The sequence below is a fragment of the Phocoena sinus genome, chromosome X (assembly GCF_008692025.1).
Source record: "Phocoena sinus isolate mPhoSin1 chromosome X, mPhoSin1.pri, whole genome shotgun sequence".
NCBI classification, from domain to species: Eukaryota; Metazoa; Chordata; class Mammalia; order Artiodactyla; family Phocoenidae; genus Phocoena; species Phocoena sinus.
The window spans coordinates 52610603-52631770 of NC_045784.1; positions in this window are offsets into that span (position 1 = coordinate 52610603).

Here is a 21168-nt window from a genome sequence, read left to right on the forward strand (position 1 = left end):
ATTGAGGAGGTGGATTTTGAGAGCAAGATTTATGATTTTATCCCCTTTACCTCTTTTTGTGAGGGTGTATGTGTACACTTCTGTGTAAGATTTTGTCTGTAGAGTTTTGCTTCCACCATTTGTCCTAAGGTTCTATCAGTCCCCCCTTTTTTTTTCCGAATAATTATTTTTAATTCAATAACTTTATTATACATTATTTTACTGTATCTTCTTTCTTTCTTTTTTCCTACCTTCCCTCCTTCCTTTCTTCCTTCCTTCCTCCCTCCCTCCCTCCTTTCTTTCCTTCTTCCCTTATTTTCTTCTTTCTTTCTTTCTTTCTTTCTTTCTTTCCTTCTTTCTTTCTTTCTTCCTTCTTTCCGTCCCTCCTTCCTTTCTTTCTTCCTACTTCTACTAATTCTCTCTACTTTTTCTCCCTTTTATTCTGAGCCATGTGGATTAAAGTCTCTTGGTGCTCCAAACAGGAGTCAGGGCTCTGCCTCTGAGGTGGGAGAGCAAACTTCAGGACACTGGTCAACAAGAGACCTTCCAGGTCCACATAATATCAAATGGTGACAATCTCCCAGAGACCTCAATCTTAACACCAGCACCCAGCTTCACTCAACGACCAGCAAGCTACAGTCCTGGAGACCCTATGCCAAACAACTAGCAAAACAGGAACACAACCCCACCCATTAGCAGAGAGGGTGCCTAAACTCATAATAAGTCCACAGACACCCCAAAACACACCACCAGACGTGGACCTGCCCACCTGAGAGATAAGATCCAGCCTCATCCACCACAACATAGGCACTAGTCCCCTCCAACAGGAAGCCTACACAACCCACTGAACCAACCTTAGCCACTGGAGACAGACATCAAAAACAACGGGGACTACGAACCTGCAGCCTGCGAAAAGGAGACCCCAAACACAGTAAGATAAGCAAAACGAGAAGACAGAAAAACACACAGCAGATGAAGGAGCAAGATAAAAATAAAACAGACCTAACAAATGAAGAGGAAATAGGCAGTCTACCTGAAAAAGAATTCAGAATAATGATAGTAAAGATGATCCAAAATCTTGGAAATAGAATCGACAAAATGCAAGAAACATTTAACAAGGACCTGGAAGAAATAAAGATGAAACAAGCAACGATGAACAATGCAATAAATGAAATTAAAAATACTCTAGACGGGATCAATAGCAGAATAACTGAGGCAGAAGAACGGATAAGTGACCTGGAAGATAAAATAGTGGAAATAACTACTGCAGAGCAGAATAAAGAAAAAACAATGAAAAGAACTGAGGACACTCTCAGAGACCTCTGGGACAATATAAAATGCAGCAACATTCGAATTATAGGGGTTCCAGAAGAAGAAGAGAAAAAGAAAGGGACTGAGAAAATATTTGAAGAGATTATAGTTGAAAACTTCCCTAATATGGGAAAGGAAATAGTTAAGCAAGTCCAGGAAGCACAGAGAGTCCCATACAGGATAAATCCAAGGAGAAATATGCCAAGACACATATTAATCAAACTGTCAAAAATTAAATAGAAAGAAAGCATATTAAAAGCAGCAAGGGAAAAACAACAAATAGCACACAAGGGAAACCCCATAAGGTTAACAGCTGATCTCTCAGCAGAAACTCTGCAAGCCAGAAGGGAGTGGCAGGACATACTGAAAGTGATGAAGGAGAAAAACCTGCAAACAAGATTACTCTACCCAGCAATGATCACATTCAGATTTGATGGAGAAATTAAAACCTTTACAGACAAACAAAAGCGGAGAGGGTTCAGCACCACCAAACCAGCTTTACAACAAATGCTAAAGGATCTTCTCTAGGAAAGAAACACAAGAGAAGGAAAAGACCTATAATAACGAACCCAAAACAATTTAGAAAGTGGGAATAGGAGCATACATACTGATAATTACCTTAAATGTAAATGGACAAAATGTTCCCACCAAAAGACACAGATTGGCTGAATGGATACAAAAAAAAGGCCCATATATATGCTAGCTACAAGAGACCGACTTCAGACCTAGAGACACATACAGACTGAAAGTAAGGGGATGGAAAAATATATTCCCTGCAAATGGAAACCAAAAGAAAGCTGGGTTATCAATTCTTATATCAGACAAAGTAGACTAAAATAAAGACTATTAGAAGAGACAAAGAAGGACACTACATAATGATCAAGGGATCGATCCAAGAAGAAGATATAACAATTGTAAATATTTATGCACCCAAAATAGGAGCACCTCAATACATAAGGCAAATACTAACAGCCATAAAAGGGGAGATCTACAGTAATACATTCATAGTAGGGGACTTCAACACCCCACTTTCACCCATGGACAGATCATCCAAAATGAACATAAATAAGGAAACACAAGCTTTAAATGATACATTAAACAAGATGGACTTAATTGATATTTATAGGACACTCCATCCAAAAACAACAGAATACACATTTTTCTCAAGTGCTCATGGAACATTCCCCAGGATAGATCATGTCTTGGGTCACAAATTTAAGAAAAGTGAAATTGTATCAAGTATCTTTTCAGACGACAACACCATGAAACTAGATATCAATTACAGGAAAAGATCTGTAAAAAATACAAACACATGGAGGCAAAACTATACACTACTTACTAACGAAGTGATCACTGAAGAAATCAAAGAGGAAATTAAAAAATACCAAGAAACAAATGATGGAGACACAACGACCCAAAACCTATGGGATGCAGCAAAAGCAATTCTTAGAGGGAAGTTTATAGCAATAGAAGCCCACCTTAAGAAGCAGGAAACATCTCGAATAAACAACCTAACCTTGCACCTCAAGGAATTAGAGAAAGAAGAACAAAAAACCCCAAAGTTAGCAGAAGGAAAGAAATCATAAAAATCAGATCAGAAAGAAATGAAAAAGAAATGAAGGAAACAATAGCAAAGATCAATAAAACTAAGAGCTGGTTCTTTGAAAGATAAACAAAATAGATAAACCGTTAGCCAAACTCATAAAGAAAAAGAGGGAGAAGACTCAAATCAATAGAATTAGAAATGAAAAAGGAGAAATAACAACTGACACTGCAGAAATAAAAAAGATCATGAGAGATTACTACAAGCAACTCTATGCCAATAAAATGGACAACCTGGAAGAAATGGACAAATTCTTAGAAATTCACAGCCTGCCAAGACTGAATCAGGAAGAAACAGAAAATATGAACAGACAAACCACAAGCACTGAAATTGAAACTGTGATTAAAAATCTTCCAACAAACAAAAGCCCACGACCAGATGGCTTGACAGGCAAATTCTATCAAACATTTAGAGAGGAGCTAACACCTAACCTTCTCAAACTCTTCCATAATATAGCTGAGGGAGGAACACTCTCAAATTCCTTCTACGAGGCCACCATCACTTTGATACCAAAACCAGACAAGCATGTCACAAAGAAAGAAAACTACAGGCCAATATCACTGATGAACATAGATGCAAAAATACTCAACAAAATACTAGCAAACAGAATCCAACAGCACATTGAAAGGATCATACACCATGATCAAGTGGGGTTTATTCCAGGAATGCAAGGATTCTCCAATATACACAAATCTATCGATGTAATAAACCATATTAACAAATTGAAGGAGAAAAACCATATGATCATCTCAACAGATGCAGAGAAAGCTTTTGACAAAATTCAACACACATTTATGATAAAAACCCTGCAGAAAGTAGGCATAGAGGGAACTATCCTCAACATAAGGAAGGCCATGTATGACAAGCCCACAGCCAACATCATTCTCAATGGTGAAAAACTGAAAGCATTTCCACTAAGATCAGGAGTAAGGCAAGGTTGCCCACACTCACCACTCTTACTTAGCACAGTTTTGGGAATTTTAGCCACAGCAATCAAAGAAGAAAAGGAAATAAAAGGAATCCAAATCGGAAAAGAAGTAAAGCTGTCATTGTTTGCAGATGACATGATAATATACATAGAGAATCCTAAAGATGCTACCACAAAACTACTAGAGCTAATCAATGAATTTGGTAACGCAGCAGGATACAAAATTAATGCACAGAACTCTCTGGCATTCCTATATACTAAGGATGAAAAATATGAAAGTGAAATTAAGAAAACACTCCCCTTTACCACTGCAACAAAAAGAATAAAATATCTAGGAATAAACCTACCTAAGGAGACAAAAGAGCTGTAGGCAGAATATTATAAGACACTGATGATAGAAATTAAAGATGATACAAATGGATGGAGAAATATACCATGTTCTTGGATTGGCAGAATCAACATTGTGAAAATGACTCTACTACCCAAAGTAATCTACAGATTCAATGCAATCCCTATCAAACTACCGCTGGCATTTTTCACAGAACTAGAACAAAAAAGTTCACAACTTGTATGGAAACACAAAAGACCCCGAAGAGCCAAAGCAATCTTGTGAACAAAAAATGGAGCTGGAGGAATCATTTTTCCTGGCTTCAGTCTATACTACAAAGCTACAGTAATCAAGACAGTATGGTACTGGCACAAAAACAGAAAGATAGATCAATGGAACAGGATAGAAAGCCCAGGGATAAACCCACACACATATGGACACGTTATCTTTGACAAAGGTGGCAGGAATGTACAGTGGAGAAAGGACAGCCTCTTCAATAAGTGGCGCTGGGAAAACTGGTCAGGCACATGTAAAAGTGTGAGATTAGATCACTCCCTAACACCATACACAAAAATAAGATCAAAATGGATTAAAGACCTAAATGTAAGACCAGAAAGTATCAAACTCTTAGAGGAAAACATAGGTAGAACACTCTATGACATAAGTCACAGCAAGATCCTTTCTGACCCACCTCCTAGAGGAATGGAAACAAAAACAAAAATAAACAAATGGGACCTAATGAAACGTCAAAGCTTTTTCACAGTGAAGGAAACCATAAACAAGACCAAAGGACAACCCTCAGAATGGGAGAAAATATTTGCAAATGAAGCAACTGACAAAGGATTAATTTCCAAAAGTTACAAGCAGCCCATGCAGCTCAATAACAAAAAAACAAACAACCCAATCCAAAAATGGGCAGAAGACCTAAATAGACGTTTCTCCAAAGAAGATATACAGACTGCCAACAAACACATGAAAGAATGCTCAGCATCATTAATAATTATAGAAATGCAAATCAATCCTACAATGAGATATCATCTCACACCAGTCAGAATGTCCATCATCAAAAAATCTAGAAACAATAAATGCTGGAGAGGGTGTGGAGAAAAGGGAACACTCTTGCACTGCTGGTGGGAATTTGAATTGGTTCAGCCACTATGGAGAACAGTATGGAGGTTCCTTAAAAAACTACAAATAGTATTACCATATGACCCAGCAATCCCACTGCTGTGCACATACCCTGAGAAAACCAAAATTCAAAAAGAGTCATGTACCAAAATGTTCATTGCAACTCTATTTACAATAGCCCAGAGATGGAGAAAACCTAAGTGCCCATCATCCGATGAATGCATAAAGAAGATGTGGCACATATATACAATGGAATATTACTCAGCCATAAAAAGAAATGAAATTGAGCTATTTGTAATGAGGTCTATAGACCTAGAGTCTGTCATACAGAGTGAAGTAAGTCAGAAAATGAAAGACAAATACCGTATACTAACACATATATATGGAATTTAAAGAAAAAAGTATCATGAAGAACCTAGGGGTAAGACAGGAATAAAGACACAGACCTACTGGACAATGGACTTGAGGATATGGGGAGGAGGAAGGGTGAGCTGTGACAGGGCGAGAGAGAGGCATGGGCATATATACACTAAAAAGCATAAGGTAGATAGCTAGTGGGAAGCAGCTGCATGGCACAAGGATATCGGCTCGGTGCTTTGTGACCACCTGGAGGGGTGGGATAGGGAGGGTGGGAGGGAGGGAGACGCAAGAGGGAAGGGATATGGGAACATATGTATAACTGATTCACTTTGTTATAAAGCATAAACTAATGCACCATTGTAAAGCAATTATACCCCAGTAAAGTTAAAAATAAATAAATAAAATAACCAGGACATGGAAAAAAAAAGAATTATATAATGATAAGGGGAGTAATTCATCAAGAAGACTAAGAATTACTAATAGATATACACCTAATACAGGAACACCAAAATATACCAAGCAATTTGTAGCATACCTAAAGTGAGAAATTGACAGCAACACAATAATAGGGGAATTTTACTCCCCAATTACAGCAATGAATAAGTCATCCAGAAAGAAAGTCAGCAAGGAAAGAGCAGATTTAAATCAAATATTAAATGAGATGGATTTGATAAATTTATATCTAATATTACATCCAAATATAGCACATTACACATTTTTATCAACTACACATGGAACATTCTCAAGCATAGACCATATGTTGGAATGCAAAATAAGTCTCAATAAAATTAAGACTAAAATCATTTCAAACATCTTTTCCAATCACAATGGTATGAAATTAGAAATCAACTACAAGAAGAAAGCTGGAAAAATCACAAATGTGTAAAGATTGAACCACATGCTACAGAGCAACTATCAAGTCATAGAAGAAATCAAATGAGAGATTAAAAAACACCTGAAGATGAATAAAAATGAAACTGTGACATACCAAAATCTATGGGATGCAGCAAGAGCTGTGCTAAGAAGGCCGATTATAACAATACAGGTTTACCTCAAGAAACAAGAAAAATCTCAAAGAAACATTCTAACCTTATATCAAAAAAAAAAAAAAAACTAGAAAAAGAAGAAAAAAGAAAAGCAATGCCTAAATTCAGTAGAAGGAAGGAAATAATAAATATTAGAGTGGAAATAAATAAAATAGAGGCTAAAAAGCAATAAAAAAGATCAGTAAAACCAAGAGTTTTTTCTTTCAACTAAGAGTTAACTAAGAGTTATGTCTGAAAACATAAAGAAAATTGAGAAACTTAGCTAGAGTCACTAGGAAAAAAACAGAGAAGTTTCTGATAAATAAAATCAGAAATAAAAATGGATACCATAGAAATACAAAGGATTGTAAGGCAATATTATGAACAGCTCTTTGTGAACAAAAGAGACAACTTAGAAGAAATGGAAAGATTCTTAGAATCACGGTACTTCCCAACTGAATCATGAAGAAATAGAAAATCTGAATGGACAGATAACAAGTAAAGAGATTAAAACAATAACTACAAACTCCCAAGAAACTAAAATTCAGGACCAGTTTCACAATGAATTCCACCATTCAAAGATTTAATAACTATCCTCAAACTCTTCTGAAAAATTGAAGAGGGAATGCTTCCTAAATTTTTTGAGGCCAACACAACCCTGATATCAAAACCAAAATGTAAGACACAATAAATGAATCATACAGGTCAATATTTCTGATGAACATAGATGCAAAAATCCTCAAAAAAATTAGTAACAAACAAAACTCGATAATACTTTAAAAGAATCATACAGCATTACCAAATGGGATTTATTTCAGTAATACAAGAATTGTACAATGTTAGTGATGATCTTGTTTGCAAAGCAGAAATAGAGACACAGATGTAGAGAACAAATGTAGGGATACCAAGGTGGAAAGGGATGGTGGTAGGAATTGGGAGATTGAGATTGACACGTATACAGTATTTTTACTATGTATAAAATAGATAACTAAAGAGAACCTACTCTATAGCTCAGGGAGGTCTACTTAATGCACTGTGGTGATCTGAAAGGGAAGGAAGTCTAAGAGGGAGGGGATATATGTATATGTATGGCTGATTCATTTTACTGTACAGTAGAAACTAACACAACATTGTAAAGCAACTATACTCCAATAAAGATTAATTTTAAAAAATAATGGTACAACATTTGCAAAGCAACCAATGTGAAACATCAAATTAACAAAAGGAAGTAAACAGTTACAGGATCATCTCAATAGATAAAGAAAAAGCATCTGACAAGATTCAGCACCCGTTTACATTAAAAACTCAATAATATGAGTATAGGAAAAAATACCTCAATATAATAAAAAGCCATATATAACAAACCTGCAGCTGATATCTTACTCAATGGTGAAAAACTGAAAGTTATCCCTCTAAGATGAGAAGTGAGGCAAGCATGCTCAGTTTTGCCACTCTTATTTGACATAGTATTGGAAGTTCCAGCCAGAAAAATTATGCAAGAAAAAGAAATAAAAAGCATCCAAATTGGAAAGTAGGAAGTAAACCTGTCCCTATTTGAAAATGTTGTGATTTTATGTGTAGAAAACCTTGTAGACTCTACAAAACAAAAAAGAAACTATTAGAAATAGTAAATGAATACAGTAATGTTTCAGAGTACAAAATCAATATACAAAAACTGTGGTGTTTCCGTACACTAAGCTAGTAGAAAGAGAAATTAAGAAAACCCTCCAAATTAAAATCACAACAAAAATAATAAAATGTCTCAGAATAAATTCAATCAAAGAGATGAAAAGTGTGTACCTTGAAAACTATTAAATATTCTTGAAAGAAATTGAAGACACAAAAATATATGTTGTTCTCAAGGATTGGAAGAATTTACACTGTCAAAATGCCCATATTACCTAAAGCAATCTACAGATTCAATGCAATCCCTATCAAATTCCAAATGACATTTTTTTACAAGATAGAACAAAAAATCCTAAAATTTGCATGGAATTTCAAAAGATCCCAAATAGCCAAAACAATCCTGAGGGAAAAAAAGAACAAAACTGGAGATATCACACGTACTGATTTCAAACTATATTACAGTGTTATAGTAATCAAAAGAGCACTGTAATGTCAGAAAAACAGACATATAGATCAATGTTAAAAATTCGAGAACCCAGAAATAAACCTACACCTATATGGACAATTAAATCTAGGCAAAGGAGCAAAGAATATACAATGGAGAAAGAATGGTCTCTTCTATAAATGGTGTCTGGAAAACTTGGGAGACTCATGAAAAAGGATGAAACTGGACAACTATCTCACATCATACAAACAAATCAACTCAAAATGGATCGAAGACTTGAATGTAACATCTTTAACTATAAAACTCCTAGAAGAAAACATAGGCGGTATGCTCTTTGACATTTACATTAACAATGTCTTTCTGTATATGTCTCCTCAGGCAAGGGAAACAGAACCAAAAATTTAAAATAGGACTACATCAAACTAACATCCTCCGGTTCAACAAAGAAAGTGAAAAGACAACCTACCGAATGGGAAAAGATATTTGCAAATTATATATCTGATAAGAGGGTAATATCCAAACTGTATAAAAACTTATAACGCAACAACAAAAAATAAACAGCCTGGTTTAAAAGTGGGCAAAGGAGATGAATAAACATTTTTTCAAAGAAAACATACAGATGGCTAAAAGGCACATGAAATATGACACCAATTAGAGAAATGCAAATCAAAATAACTGCGATATTTTGTTAAGCATGTTAGAATGGTGATTACCAAAAAGGTAAGAAATAACAGGTGTGGAGAAATGGAAACCCTCAAACATTATTAGTGGGAATGTAAATTGTGCAGCTGCTGTGTAAAACAGTATAGAGGTTCCACAAAATTTCAGAATAGAACTACCACATGATTCAGCTATTCCACTTCTAGGTATTTATCTGAAGAATACATAAAAAATAATTTGAAAAGACATATTCATTTCTATATTCATTGCAGCATTATTTACAATAGCCAAGATATGGAAAAAACCTTAGAACAATAGTAGCCATTTGCAGATGAATGGATAAAGAAGATGTGGTATGTATATCTATTATCTATCTGTCTATCTATCTATCTATCATCATCTATCTATCCACATACTCTCATACAATGTGATACTACTCAGCCATTACAAGATGAAATCTTGCCATTTGCAACAATGTGGGTGGACCTTGAGGGTATTAAGCTAAGTGAAATAAAGCAGACAAAGGTAAATACGGTTTGATTTCCCTGATATGTGAAATATAAAAAGCAAGAAAACAAAGAAACAAAATAAGTGAACAAACCAAACCAAGGAAAAACACACATGTAGATATAGATAACCAAATAGTGGTTACTAGAAGGGATGAGGGGAGTGAAAAACAGGTAAAGACAGTCAACCATATGTTCACAGATAAAAGCTGAATTCTGGGGGTGACCACACTGCAGCATATACAGAAGTTGAAATATAATGTTGTATACAGAAAACTTATATAATGTTATAAATCAATATTACCTCAAAAAGGCAAAGTCAAGAGAATGAGACAATAAGACAGACTAGGAGAAGATATTTGAAAAAGATATATCTGATAATAGACTGTTACCTCAATTATCAAAATTCAATAGTAAGAAAACAAACAATCCAATAAAAACAGGCCAAAATCCTTATCAGATCCTCACTAAAGAAGATATACAGATGGCCAATAAGTATATAAAAGGATGCTCGACATAACATCATCATTAAAATGCAAATTAAAACAGGAATGGGACAGCACTAAACACATATTAGAATGGCCAAAATCTGGAACACTGACATCAAACGTTTTGAGGATGTGGAGAAACAGGAAATTCCCTTCATTGCTGCTGAAATATAAAATTATATATTCATATTGGAATACAGTTTGGACATTTCTTACAAAAGTAAAAGTATGCTTAACATACAATACAGACTAACAAATGCTAAGCAGCATAAAATTTTTTAGTTGATTTACAATATTGTGTTAGTTTCAGGTGGAAAGCAAAGTGATTCAGTTATACACATGCATATATCCATCCTCTTTCAGATTATTTTCCAAATAGGTTATTACAGAATATTGAGTAGAGTTCCCTATGGTATACAATAGGTCCATGTTGATTATTTATTTTATATATAGTACTGCATACATGTTAATCCCAAACTCCCAATTTATCCCTCTCCTCCACATTTCTCCTTTGTAAAGACAAGCTTGTTTTCTAAGTCTATGAGTCTGTTACTGTTTTGTAGATAAATTGATTTGTATCATTTTTTCACATTACACATATAAGTGATATCATTAAGATATTTGTCTTTCTCTCTCTGACTTACTTCACTTACTATGATAATCTCAAGGTCCATCCATGTTGCTGCAAATGGCATTATTTCATTCTTTATTATGGCTGAGTAACATTCCACTGTATATATATATATATATATATATATATATATATATATATATATATATATATATGTATATACCATATCTTCTTTACCCATTCTTCTGTCAATGGACATTTAAGTTGCTTCCATGTCCTGGCTATAGTAAACAGTGCTGCAATGAACTTCAGGGTGCATGTATCTCTTTGAATTATGTTTTTTTATGAATATATGCCCAGAAGTGGGTGTGCTGGACCATATGGTAGTTTTATTTTTAGATTTTGAAGGAACCTCCATACTGTTCTCCATAGTGGCTGTACCAATTTACATTTTCACCAACAGTGTAGGAGAGTTTCCTCTTCTCCACACCCTCTCCAACATTTATGTTTGTAGACTTTTTTTGAAATGCATTTTATTTAACATCTTTATTGGAGTATAATTGCTTTACAATGGTGTGTTAGTTCCTGCTTTATAACAAAGCGAATGAGTTATCCATATACAAATGTTCCCATATTTCTTTCCTCTTGCATCTCCCTCCCTCCCACCCTCCCTATCCTACACCTCTAGGTGGTCACAAAGCACATGGACATATATAAACTACCAAACGTAAAATAGATAGCTAGTATGTTTGTAGATTTTTGATGATGGCCATTCCGACCTGCGTGAGGTGATACCTAATTGAAGTTTTGATTTGCATTTCTCTAATAATTAATGATATTGAGCAAAATTTCATGTGCATATTGGCCATCTGTATGTCTCCCTTGGAGAAATGTCTATTTAGACTTCTGCCCATTTTTATTATTATTTTTTATATTGAGCTGCATGAGCTGTTTTTCTATCTTGGAGATAAATCATTTGTTGGTAACATAATCTGCAGTATTTTCTCCCAGTCCATGTGTGGGCTTTTCATCTCGTTTATGGTTTTCTTTGCAAAAGCTTTTAGGTTTAATGATGCCACATTTGTTTATTTACCTGTTTTTATTTTATTTTATTATTTTTAACAACTTTACTGGAGTTTAATTGCTTTACAATGTTGTGTTATTTTCTGCTGTATAACAAAGTGTAACTATATGTATACATGTATCCTCATATCCCTAAATACTATAAAACACAATGGTGTTTTAGTTTCTGCTTTATAACAAAGTGAATCAGTTATACATATATCCCCATATCTCTTCCTTCTATCATCACCTGCCCTCCCACTCTCTCTATCCCACCCTTCTAGCTGGTCACAAAGGACTGAACAGATCTCCAGGAGCTATGCGACTGCTTCCCACTAGCTATCTAGTTTACATCTGATAGTGTTTATATGTCCATATATAGACTACCACTGGCTCACGTTGTCCCAGCTTATCCTTTCCCCTCCCGGTGTCCCCAAGTCCATTCTCTAGTAGGTCTGCATCTTTATTCATGTCCTGCCACTAGGATTTTAATGACTTTTTTTTTTCTTTTTTAGATTCTATGTATATGTGTTAGCATATGTTATTTTTTTTCTCTTTCTGACTTACTTCACTCTGTATGACAGACTCTGGGTCCATGCACCTCACTACAAATAACTCAATTTCATTTCTTTTTATGACTGAGTAATAGTACATTGTATATATGTGCCACATCTTCTTTATCCATTCATCTGTCAATAGACAATTAGGTTGCTTCCATGTCCTGGCTATTGTAAATAGAGCTGGAATGAACATTGTGCTACATGACTTTTTGAATTATGGTTTTCTCAGGGTATATGCCCAGTAGTGGGATGGCTGGGTCGTATGGAAGTTCTATTTTTAATTTTATAAGGAACCTCCGTACTGTTCTCCACAGTGGCAGTATCAATTTACATTCCCACCAACAGTGTATGAGGGTTCCCTTTTTTCCACACCCCCTCCAACATTTATTGTTTGTAGATATTTTGATGATGGCCATTCTGACTGGTGTGAGGTAATATCTCACTGTACTTTTGATGTGCATTTCTCTAATCATTAATGAAGTTGAGTATTCTTTCATGTGTTTGTTGGAAGTCTTCATATATTCTTTGGAGAAATGTGTATTTAGGTCTTCTGCCCATTTATGGATTGGGTTGCTTGTGTTTTTAGATATGGAGCTGCTGGGCTGTTTGTAAATTTTGGAGATTAATCCTTTGGCAGTTGCTTCATTTGCTAATATTTTCTACCATTCTGAGGGTTGTCTTTTCGTCGTGTTTATGATTTCCTTTGCTGTGCAAAAGCTTTTTAAGTTTCATTAGGTCTCATTTGTTTATTTTTGTTTTTATTTCCATTCCTCTAGGAGGTGGTTAAAAACGGATCTTGCTGTGATTTATGTCATAGAGTGTTCTGCCTATGTTTTCCTCTTAGAGTTTGATAGTGTCTGGCCATACATTTAGGTCTTTAATCCATTTTGAGTTTATTTTTGTGTATGGTGTTAGGGAGGGTTTTATTTCATTCTTTACACGTAGCTGTCCAGTTTTCCCAGCACTACTTATTGAACAGGCTATCTTTTCTCCATTGTATAGCCTTGCCTCCTTTATCAAACATACAGTGACCATATGTGCGTGGGTTTATCTCTGGGCATTCTATCCTGTTCCATTGATCTATATTTCTGTTTTTGTGCCAGTATCATACTGTCTTGATTACTGTAGCTTTGTAGTATAGTCTAAAGTCCAGGAGCCTGATTCCCTCAGTTCCATTTTTCTTTCTCAAGATTACTTTTGCCTTTCGGAGTCTTTTGTGTTTCCATACAAATTGTGAAATTTTTTGTTCTAGTTCTGTAAAAAATGCCAGTGGTAGTTTGATAGGGATTGCATTGAATCTGTAGATACCTTTGGATAGTATAGTTGTTTTCACAATATTGATTCTTCCAATCTAAGAACATGATATATCTCTCCATCTTTTTGTATCGTCTTTAATTTCTTTCATCAGTGTATTATAATTTTCTGTGTACAGTTCTTTAGTCTCCTTAGGTAGATTTATTCCTAGGTATTTTATTTTTTTTGTTGCAGTAGTAAATGTGACAGTTGTCTTACCTCCACTGTCATAGTTTTCATCATTAGTGTATAGGAATGCAAGAGATTTCTGTGCATCAATGTTGTGTCCTGCTACTTTACCAAATTCATTGAGTAGCTCTAGCAGTTTTCTGGTAGCATTTTAAGATTTCTCTATGTATAATATGTTATCTGCAAACAGTGACAGTTTTACCTCTTCTTTTCCTATCTGGATTACTTTAAATACTTTTCCTTCTGTGATTGCTGTGGCTAAAATTTCCAAAATTATGTTGAGTAATAGTGGGGAGAGTGGGCAACCTTGTCTTGTTCCTGTTCTTAGTGGAAATGGTTTCAGTTTTTCATGATTGAGGACGATGCTGGCTTTGGGTTTGTCATATAAGGCCTTTATTATGTTGAGGTAATTTCACTCTGTGCTTGCTTTCTGGAAGGTTTTTAGTCATAAATGGATGTTGAATTTTGTTGAAAGCTTTCTCTTAATCTCTTTAGATGATCATATTTTTCCCCTTCAATTTGTTAATATAGTGTATCTCATTGATTGATTTGTGAACATTGAAGAATCCTTGCATTCCTATGATAAACCCCAATTGATCATGGTGTATGATCCTTTTAATGTGCTGTTGGATTCTGTTTGCTAGTATTTTCTTTAGGATTTTTGCATCTATATTCATCAGTGATATTGGTCTGTAGTTTTCCTTTTTGGGGACATCTTTGTCTGGTTTTGATATCAGGGTGATGGTGGCCTCGTAGAATGAGTTTGGGAGTGTTCCCCCCTCTGCTATATTTTGGAAGAGTTTGAGAAGGCTAGGTGTTAGGTCTTCTCTAAATGTTTGATAGAACTTGCCTGTGAAGCCCTCTGGTCCTGGCCTTTTGTTTGTTGGAAGAATTGTAATCACAGTTTCAATTTTAATGCTTTTGATTGGTCTGTTCATATTTTCTGTTTCCCTGGTGCAGCCTCAGAATGTTATGCATTTCTAAGAATTTGTCTTTTTTTTGCAGGTTGTCCATTTTATTGGCATAGAGCTGCTTGTAGTAATCTCTCATGATCCTTTGTATTTCTGCAGTGTCAGTTGTTACTTCCCCTTTTTCATTTGTAATTCTGTTGATTTTAGTCTTCTCCCTTTTTTTATTGATGAGTCTGACTAATGGTTTATCAATTTTGTTTATCTTCTCAAAGAACCAGCCTTTAGTTTTATTGATCTTTGCTATCGTTTCCTTCATTCCTTTTTCATTTATTTCTGATCTGATCTTTATGATTTCTTTCCTTCTGCTAAGTTTGTTCTTTTTTGTTTGTTTTTCTTTCTCTACTTGCTCTAGTTGTAAGGTTAGGTTGTTTATTTGAGATGATTCTTGTTTCTTAAGGTAGGATTGTATTGCTATAAACTTCCCTCTTAGAACTGCATTGCTGCAACCCATAGGTTTTGGGGTGTCATGTTTTCATTGTCATTTTTTTCCTAGGTATTTTTTGATTTCCTCTTTGATTTCTTCAGTGATCTCTTCGTTATTAAGTAGTGTATTGTTTAGCCTCCATGTGTTTGTATTTTTTACAGATTTATCCCTGCAATTGGCACCTAGTCTCAAAGTGTTGTAGTCTGAAAAGATACTTGACATTATTTCAATTTTCTTAAATTTTCCAAGGTTTCACTTGTGAACCAAGGTATGATCTGTCCTGGACAATGTTCCATAAGCACTTGAGAATAGAGTGTATTCTGTTGTTTTTGTGTTGAATGTCCTTTAAACATCAATTAAATCCAGTTTGTTTAATGTATGTTTTAAATCTTGTCTTTCCTTATTTATTTTCATTTTCGGTTATCTGTCCATTGGTGGAAGTGGGGTGCTAAAGTCCCCTACTATGTTTGTGTTACTGCTGATTTTCCCTTTTAAGGCTGTTTGTATTTGCTTTATGTGTTGAGGTGATCCTATGTTCAGTGCATAAATATTTACAATTGTTATTTTTTCTTCTTGGATTGATCCGTTGATCATGATTTAGTGTCCGTCTTTGTCTCTTGTTATAGTCTTTGTTTTAAAGACTATTTTGTCTGTTATGAGAATTGCTACTCCACCTTTCCTTTGATTTCCATTTGCATGGAATATCTTTTTCCATCCTTTCACTTTCAGTCTGTATGTGTCCCTAGGTCTGAATTGGGTCTCATGTAGATAGCATATATATGGGTCTTGTTTTTGTATCCGTTCAGCCAGTGTATGTCTTTTGGTTAGAGCATTTTATCCATTTATATTAATGTAATTATCAATATGTATGTTCCAATTACCATTTTATTAGTTGTTTTGGGTTTATTACTGTAGGCCTTTTCTTTCTCTTGTGTTTCCGGCCTAGAGAAGTTCCTTTAGCATTTGTTGTACAGCTGGTTCTGTGTTGCTGATTTCTCTTAGTTTTTGCTTGTCTGTAAATCTTTTAATTTCTCCATCACATCTGATGTGATCCTTGCTGGCTAGAGTAATCATGGTTATAGGTTTTTCTCCTTCATCACTTTAATTATGTCCTGTCACTCCCTTTTGGCTTTCAGAGTTTCTGCTGAAAGATCAGTTGTTACCTTCTGGGGATTCCCTTATGTGTTATTTGTTTTTTTTTCCCATGCTGTTTTTAATATTTGTTCTTTGTATTTAATTTTTGGTAGGTTGATTAATATGTGTCTTGCAGCGTTTCTCCTTTGATTTATCCTGTATGGGACACTCTGTGCTTCCTGCACTTGATTAACTATTTCCTTACCCATATTAAGGAAGTTTTCAGCTCTAATCTCTTCAAGTATTTTCTGAGTCCCTCTCTTTTTCTCTTCTTCTTCAGGGACCCCTATAATTTGAATGTCGGTGTGTTTATCATGGTCCCAGTGTTCTCTGAGTCTGTCCTCAATTCTTTTCATTCTTTTTTCTTTACTCTGCTCTGCAGTAGTTATTTCCACTATTTTATCTTCCAGGTCACTTATCTGTTCTTCTGCCTTAGTATTCTGCTATTGATCCTTTCTAGAGAATATTTAATTTCATTTATTGTGTTGTTCATGATTGTTTGCTTGCTCTTTAGTTCTTCTAGTTCTTTGTTAAAAGTTTCTTGTACTTTCTCTATTCTATTTCCAAGGTTTTGGATCATCTTTACTATCATTATTTTGAATTCTTTTTCAGGTAGACTGCCTATTTCCCCTTCATTTGTTAGGTCTAGTGGGTTTTTACCTTGATCCTTCATCTGCTGTGTATTTTTCTGTCTTCTCCTTTTGCTTAACTTACTGTCTTTCGGGTCTCCTCTTCGCAGGCTGCCGTTTCGTAGTTCCCGTTGTTTTTTATGTCTTCCCCCTGTGGCTAAGGTTGGTTTAGTGGGTTGTGTAGGCTTCCTGGTGGAGGGGACTTTTGCCTGTGTTCTGGTTGATGATGCTGGATCTTGTCTTTCTGGTTGGCAGGTGCACATCTGGTGGTGTGTTTGGGGTGTCTGTGACCTTTTTATGATTTTTGGCAACCTCTCTGCTAATGGGTGGTGTTGTGTTCCTGTCTTGCTAGTTGTTTGGCATAGGTTGTACAGCACTATTACTTGCTGCTCATTCAGTGGAGCTGGGTCTCGGCATTGAGATGGAGATCTCTGGGAGATTTTGGCCAGTTGATATTACGTGGAGTTCTGAGGTCTCTGGTGGACCAGTGTCCTGAACTTGGCTCTCCCACCTCAGAGACACAGCCCTGATGCCTGGCTGGAGCACCAAGAGCCTGTCATCCACACTGCTCAGAATGAAAGGGAGAAAAAAAGAAAGAAAGATAAAGATAAAATAAAAAGTTGTTAAAATAAAAAACGAAAAATAATTATTGTAAAAATTTTTTTAAGTAATTTAAAGAAAGAATGAAATAATAAACAACCAAACCAAAAAAAATTCCACCAATCATAACAAGCGCTAAAAACTATACTAAAAAGCAAACAAACAGAAAAAAACTCAAAAAAAAAAAAAAAAAAACAGACAGACAGAACCCTAGGACAAATGGTAAAAGCAAAGCTATACAGACAAAATCACACACAGAATCATATGCATACAAAATCATAAAAAGAGGAAACGGGACAAAAAATATATATATATCATTGCTCCCAACATCCACTGCCTCAATTTGGGATGATTCATTGTCTATTCAGTTATTCCACAGATGCAGGGTACATCAAGTTGACTGTGGAGATTTAATCCGCTGCTCCTGAGGCTTCTGCAAGAGATTTTCCTTTCTCTTCTTTGTTCACACAGCTCTTCGGATTCAGCTTTGTCTTTGGTCCTGCCTCTGTGTGTAGGTCGCCTGAGGGCGTCTGTTCATTGCTCAGGCAGTAGGGGGTTAAAGGAGCAGCTGCTTCGGGGGCTGTGGCTCACTCAGGCCAGGGGGAGTAAGGGGTACGGAGTGCAGGGCAAGCCTGCCCCTACAGAGGCTGGCGTGACGTTACTCCAGTCTGAGGCATTCCCTGTGTTATCCTGGGGAAGTTGTCCCTGGATCACGGGACCAAGGCAGTAGCGGGCTGCACAGGCTCCCCAGAAGGGAGGTGTGGATAGTGACCTGTGCTTGCACACAGGCTTCTTGGTGGCTGCAGCAGCAGCCTTAGCATCTCATGCCCATCTCTGGGGTCCATGCTGATAGCTGCGGCATGCACCCATCTCTGGAGCTCCTTTAAGCAGCGCTCTTAATCCCCTGTCCTTACACACCAGGAAACAAAGAGGCAAGAAAAAGTATCTTGCCTCTTCGGCAGTTTCTGACCTTTTCTTGGACTCCCTCTCGGCTACCTGTGGAGCACTAACCCTCTTCAGGTTGTGTTCATACAGCTAACCCCAGTCCTCTCCCTGGGATCTGACTGAAGCCAGAATCTCATCTCCCAGACCCTACCTGTCCCAGCAGGTGAGCAGACAAGCCTCTCCGGCTGGTGAGTGCTGGTTGTCACCCATGCTCTGTGCAGGAATCTCTCCACTTTGCCCACTGCAGCCCTGTTGCTGCACTCTCCTACGTGGCTCCGAAGCTTCCCCCCCCCCCCCCCCGCCTCCCACAGTCTGCACCGGCATAGGGACTTCCTAGTGTGTGGAAACCTTTCCTCCTTCACAGCTCCCTCCCTCTGGTGCAGGTCCCTTCCCTATTCTTTTGTCTCTGTTTTTTTTTCTATTTTCTTTTGCCCTACACAAGTATGTGGGGAGTTTCTTGCCTTTGGGGAGGTCTGAGGTCTTCTGCCAGTGTTCAGTTGGTATTCTGTAGGAGTTGTTCCATATGTAGATGTATTTCTGATGTATTTGTGGGGAGGAAGGTGATCTCCATGTCTTATTGTTCTGCCATCTTGAAGCTACTTTCCTGAGTTTATTTTTGTGTGTGGTGTTAGGGAGTGTTCTAATTTCATTCTTTTACATGTAGCTGTTCAGTTTCCCCAGCACCATTATTGAAGAGGCTGTCTTTTCTCCATTGTATATTCTGGCCTCCTTTATCAGACATAAGGTGTGTGGGTTTATCTCTGGGATTTGTATCCTGTTCCTTTGATCTATATTTCTGTTTTTGTGCCAGCACCATACTGTCGTGATTACTGTAGCTTTGTAGTATAGTCTGAAGTCAGGGAGCCTGATTACTCATTCTCCATTTTTCTTTCCCAAGATTGCTTTCATTATTTGGGGTCTTTTGTGTTTCCATAGAAATTGCAAAATTTTTTGTTCTACTTCTGTGAAACATGCTATTGGTAGTTTGGTAAGTATTGCAGTGAATCTGTAGATTGCTTTGGGTAGTATTGTAATTTTCACAATGTTGATTCTTTCAGTCTAAGAACATGGTATATCTCTCCATCTGTTTGTGTCATCTTTAATTGCTATTGTCAATGTCTTATAGTTTTCTGCATACAGGGCTTTTTTCTCCTTAGGTAGGTTTATTCCTTGCTATTTTATTCTTTTTGTTGCACTGGTAAATGTGAGTGTTTCCTTTATTTCTCTTTCAGATTTTTCATCATTAGTGTATAGGAATGCCAGAGGTTTTGGTGAATTAATTTTGTATCCTGCTACTTTACCAAATTCATTGATTAGCTCTAATTGTTTTCTAGTAGCATCTTTATGATTTTCTATGTGTAGTATCTTGTCATCTGCAAACAGTGACAGTTTTACTTCTTTTGTGATTTGGATTCATTTTATTTCTTTTTCTTCTCTGATGGCCATGCCAAAAACTTCCAAAATTATTTTGAATAATAGTGGTGAGAGTGGGCAACCTTGTCTTGTTCCTGGTCTTAGAGGAAACTGTTTCAGTTTTTCACCTTTGAGAACAATGTTGGCTTAAGGTTTGTCATATATGGTCTTTATTATGTTGGGTTAGGTTCCCTCTATACATACTTTCTCCAGTGTTTTTATCATAAGTGGGTGTTGAATTTTGACAAAAGCTTTTTCTGCATCTATTAAGATTATCATATGGTTTTTACCCTTCAATTTGTTCATATTGTGTATCACCTTATTTGGTAGAATCCTTGCATTCCTGGGATAAACCGCACTTGATCATGGTGTACTATCCTTTCAATGTGCTGTTGGATTCTGTTTGCTAGTGCTTTGTTGAGGATTTTTGTATCTATGTTTATCAGTGATATTGACCTCTTATTTTCTTTCTTTGTGACAACTCTGGTTCTCGTGTCAGGGTCATGGCAGCCTCCTAGAATGAGTTTGGGAGTGTTCCTCCCTCTGCTATATTTTGGAGGAGTTTGAGAAGGAGAGGTGTTAGCTCTTCTCTAAATGATTGATAGAATTCACCTGAGAAGCCGTATGGTCCTGGGCTTTTGTTTGTTGGAAGATTTTAAATCACAGTTTCATTTTCAGTGCTTGTGATTGTTATGTTCATATTTTCTCTTTATTCCTGGTTCAATCTTGGAAGATTGTACTTTTCTAAGAATTTGTCCATTTCTTCCAGGTTGTCCATTTTATTGGCATATAGTTGCTTGTAGTTATCTCTCATAATCCAGTGTATTTCTGCAGTGTGAGTTGTTACTTCTTTTTCATTTCTGATTCTGATTTGAGTCTTCTCCCTGTTTTTCTTGATGAATCTGGCTAGTGGTTTATCAATTTTGTTTATCTTCTCAAAGAACAAGGTTTTAGCTTTATTGATCTTTGCTATTGTTTCCTTCATTTCTT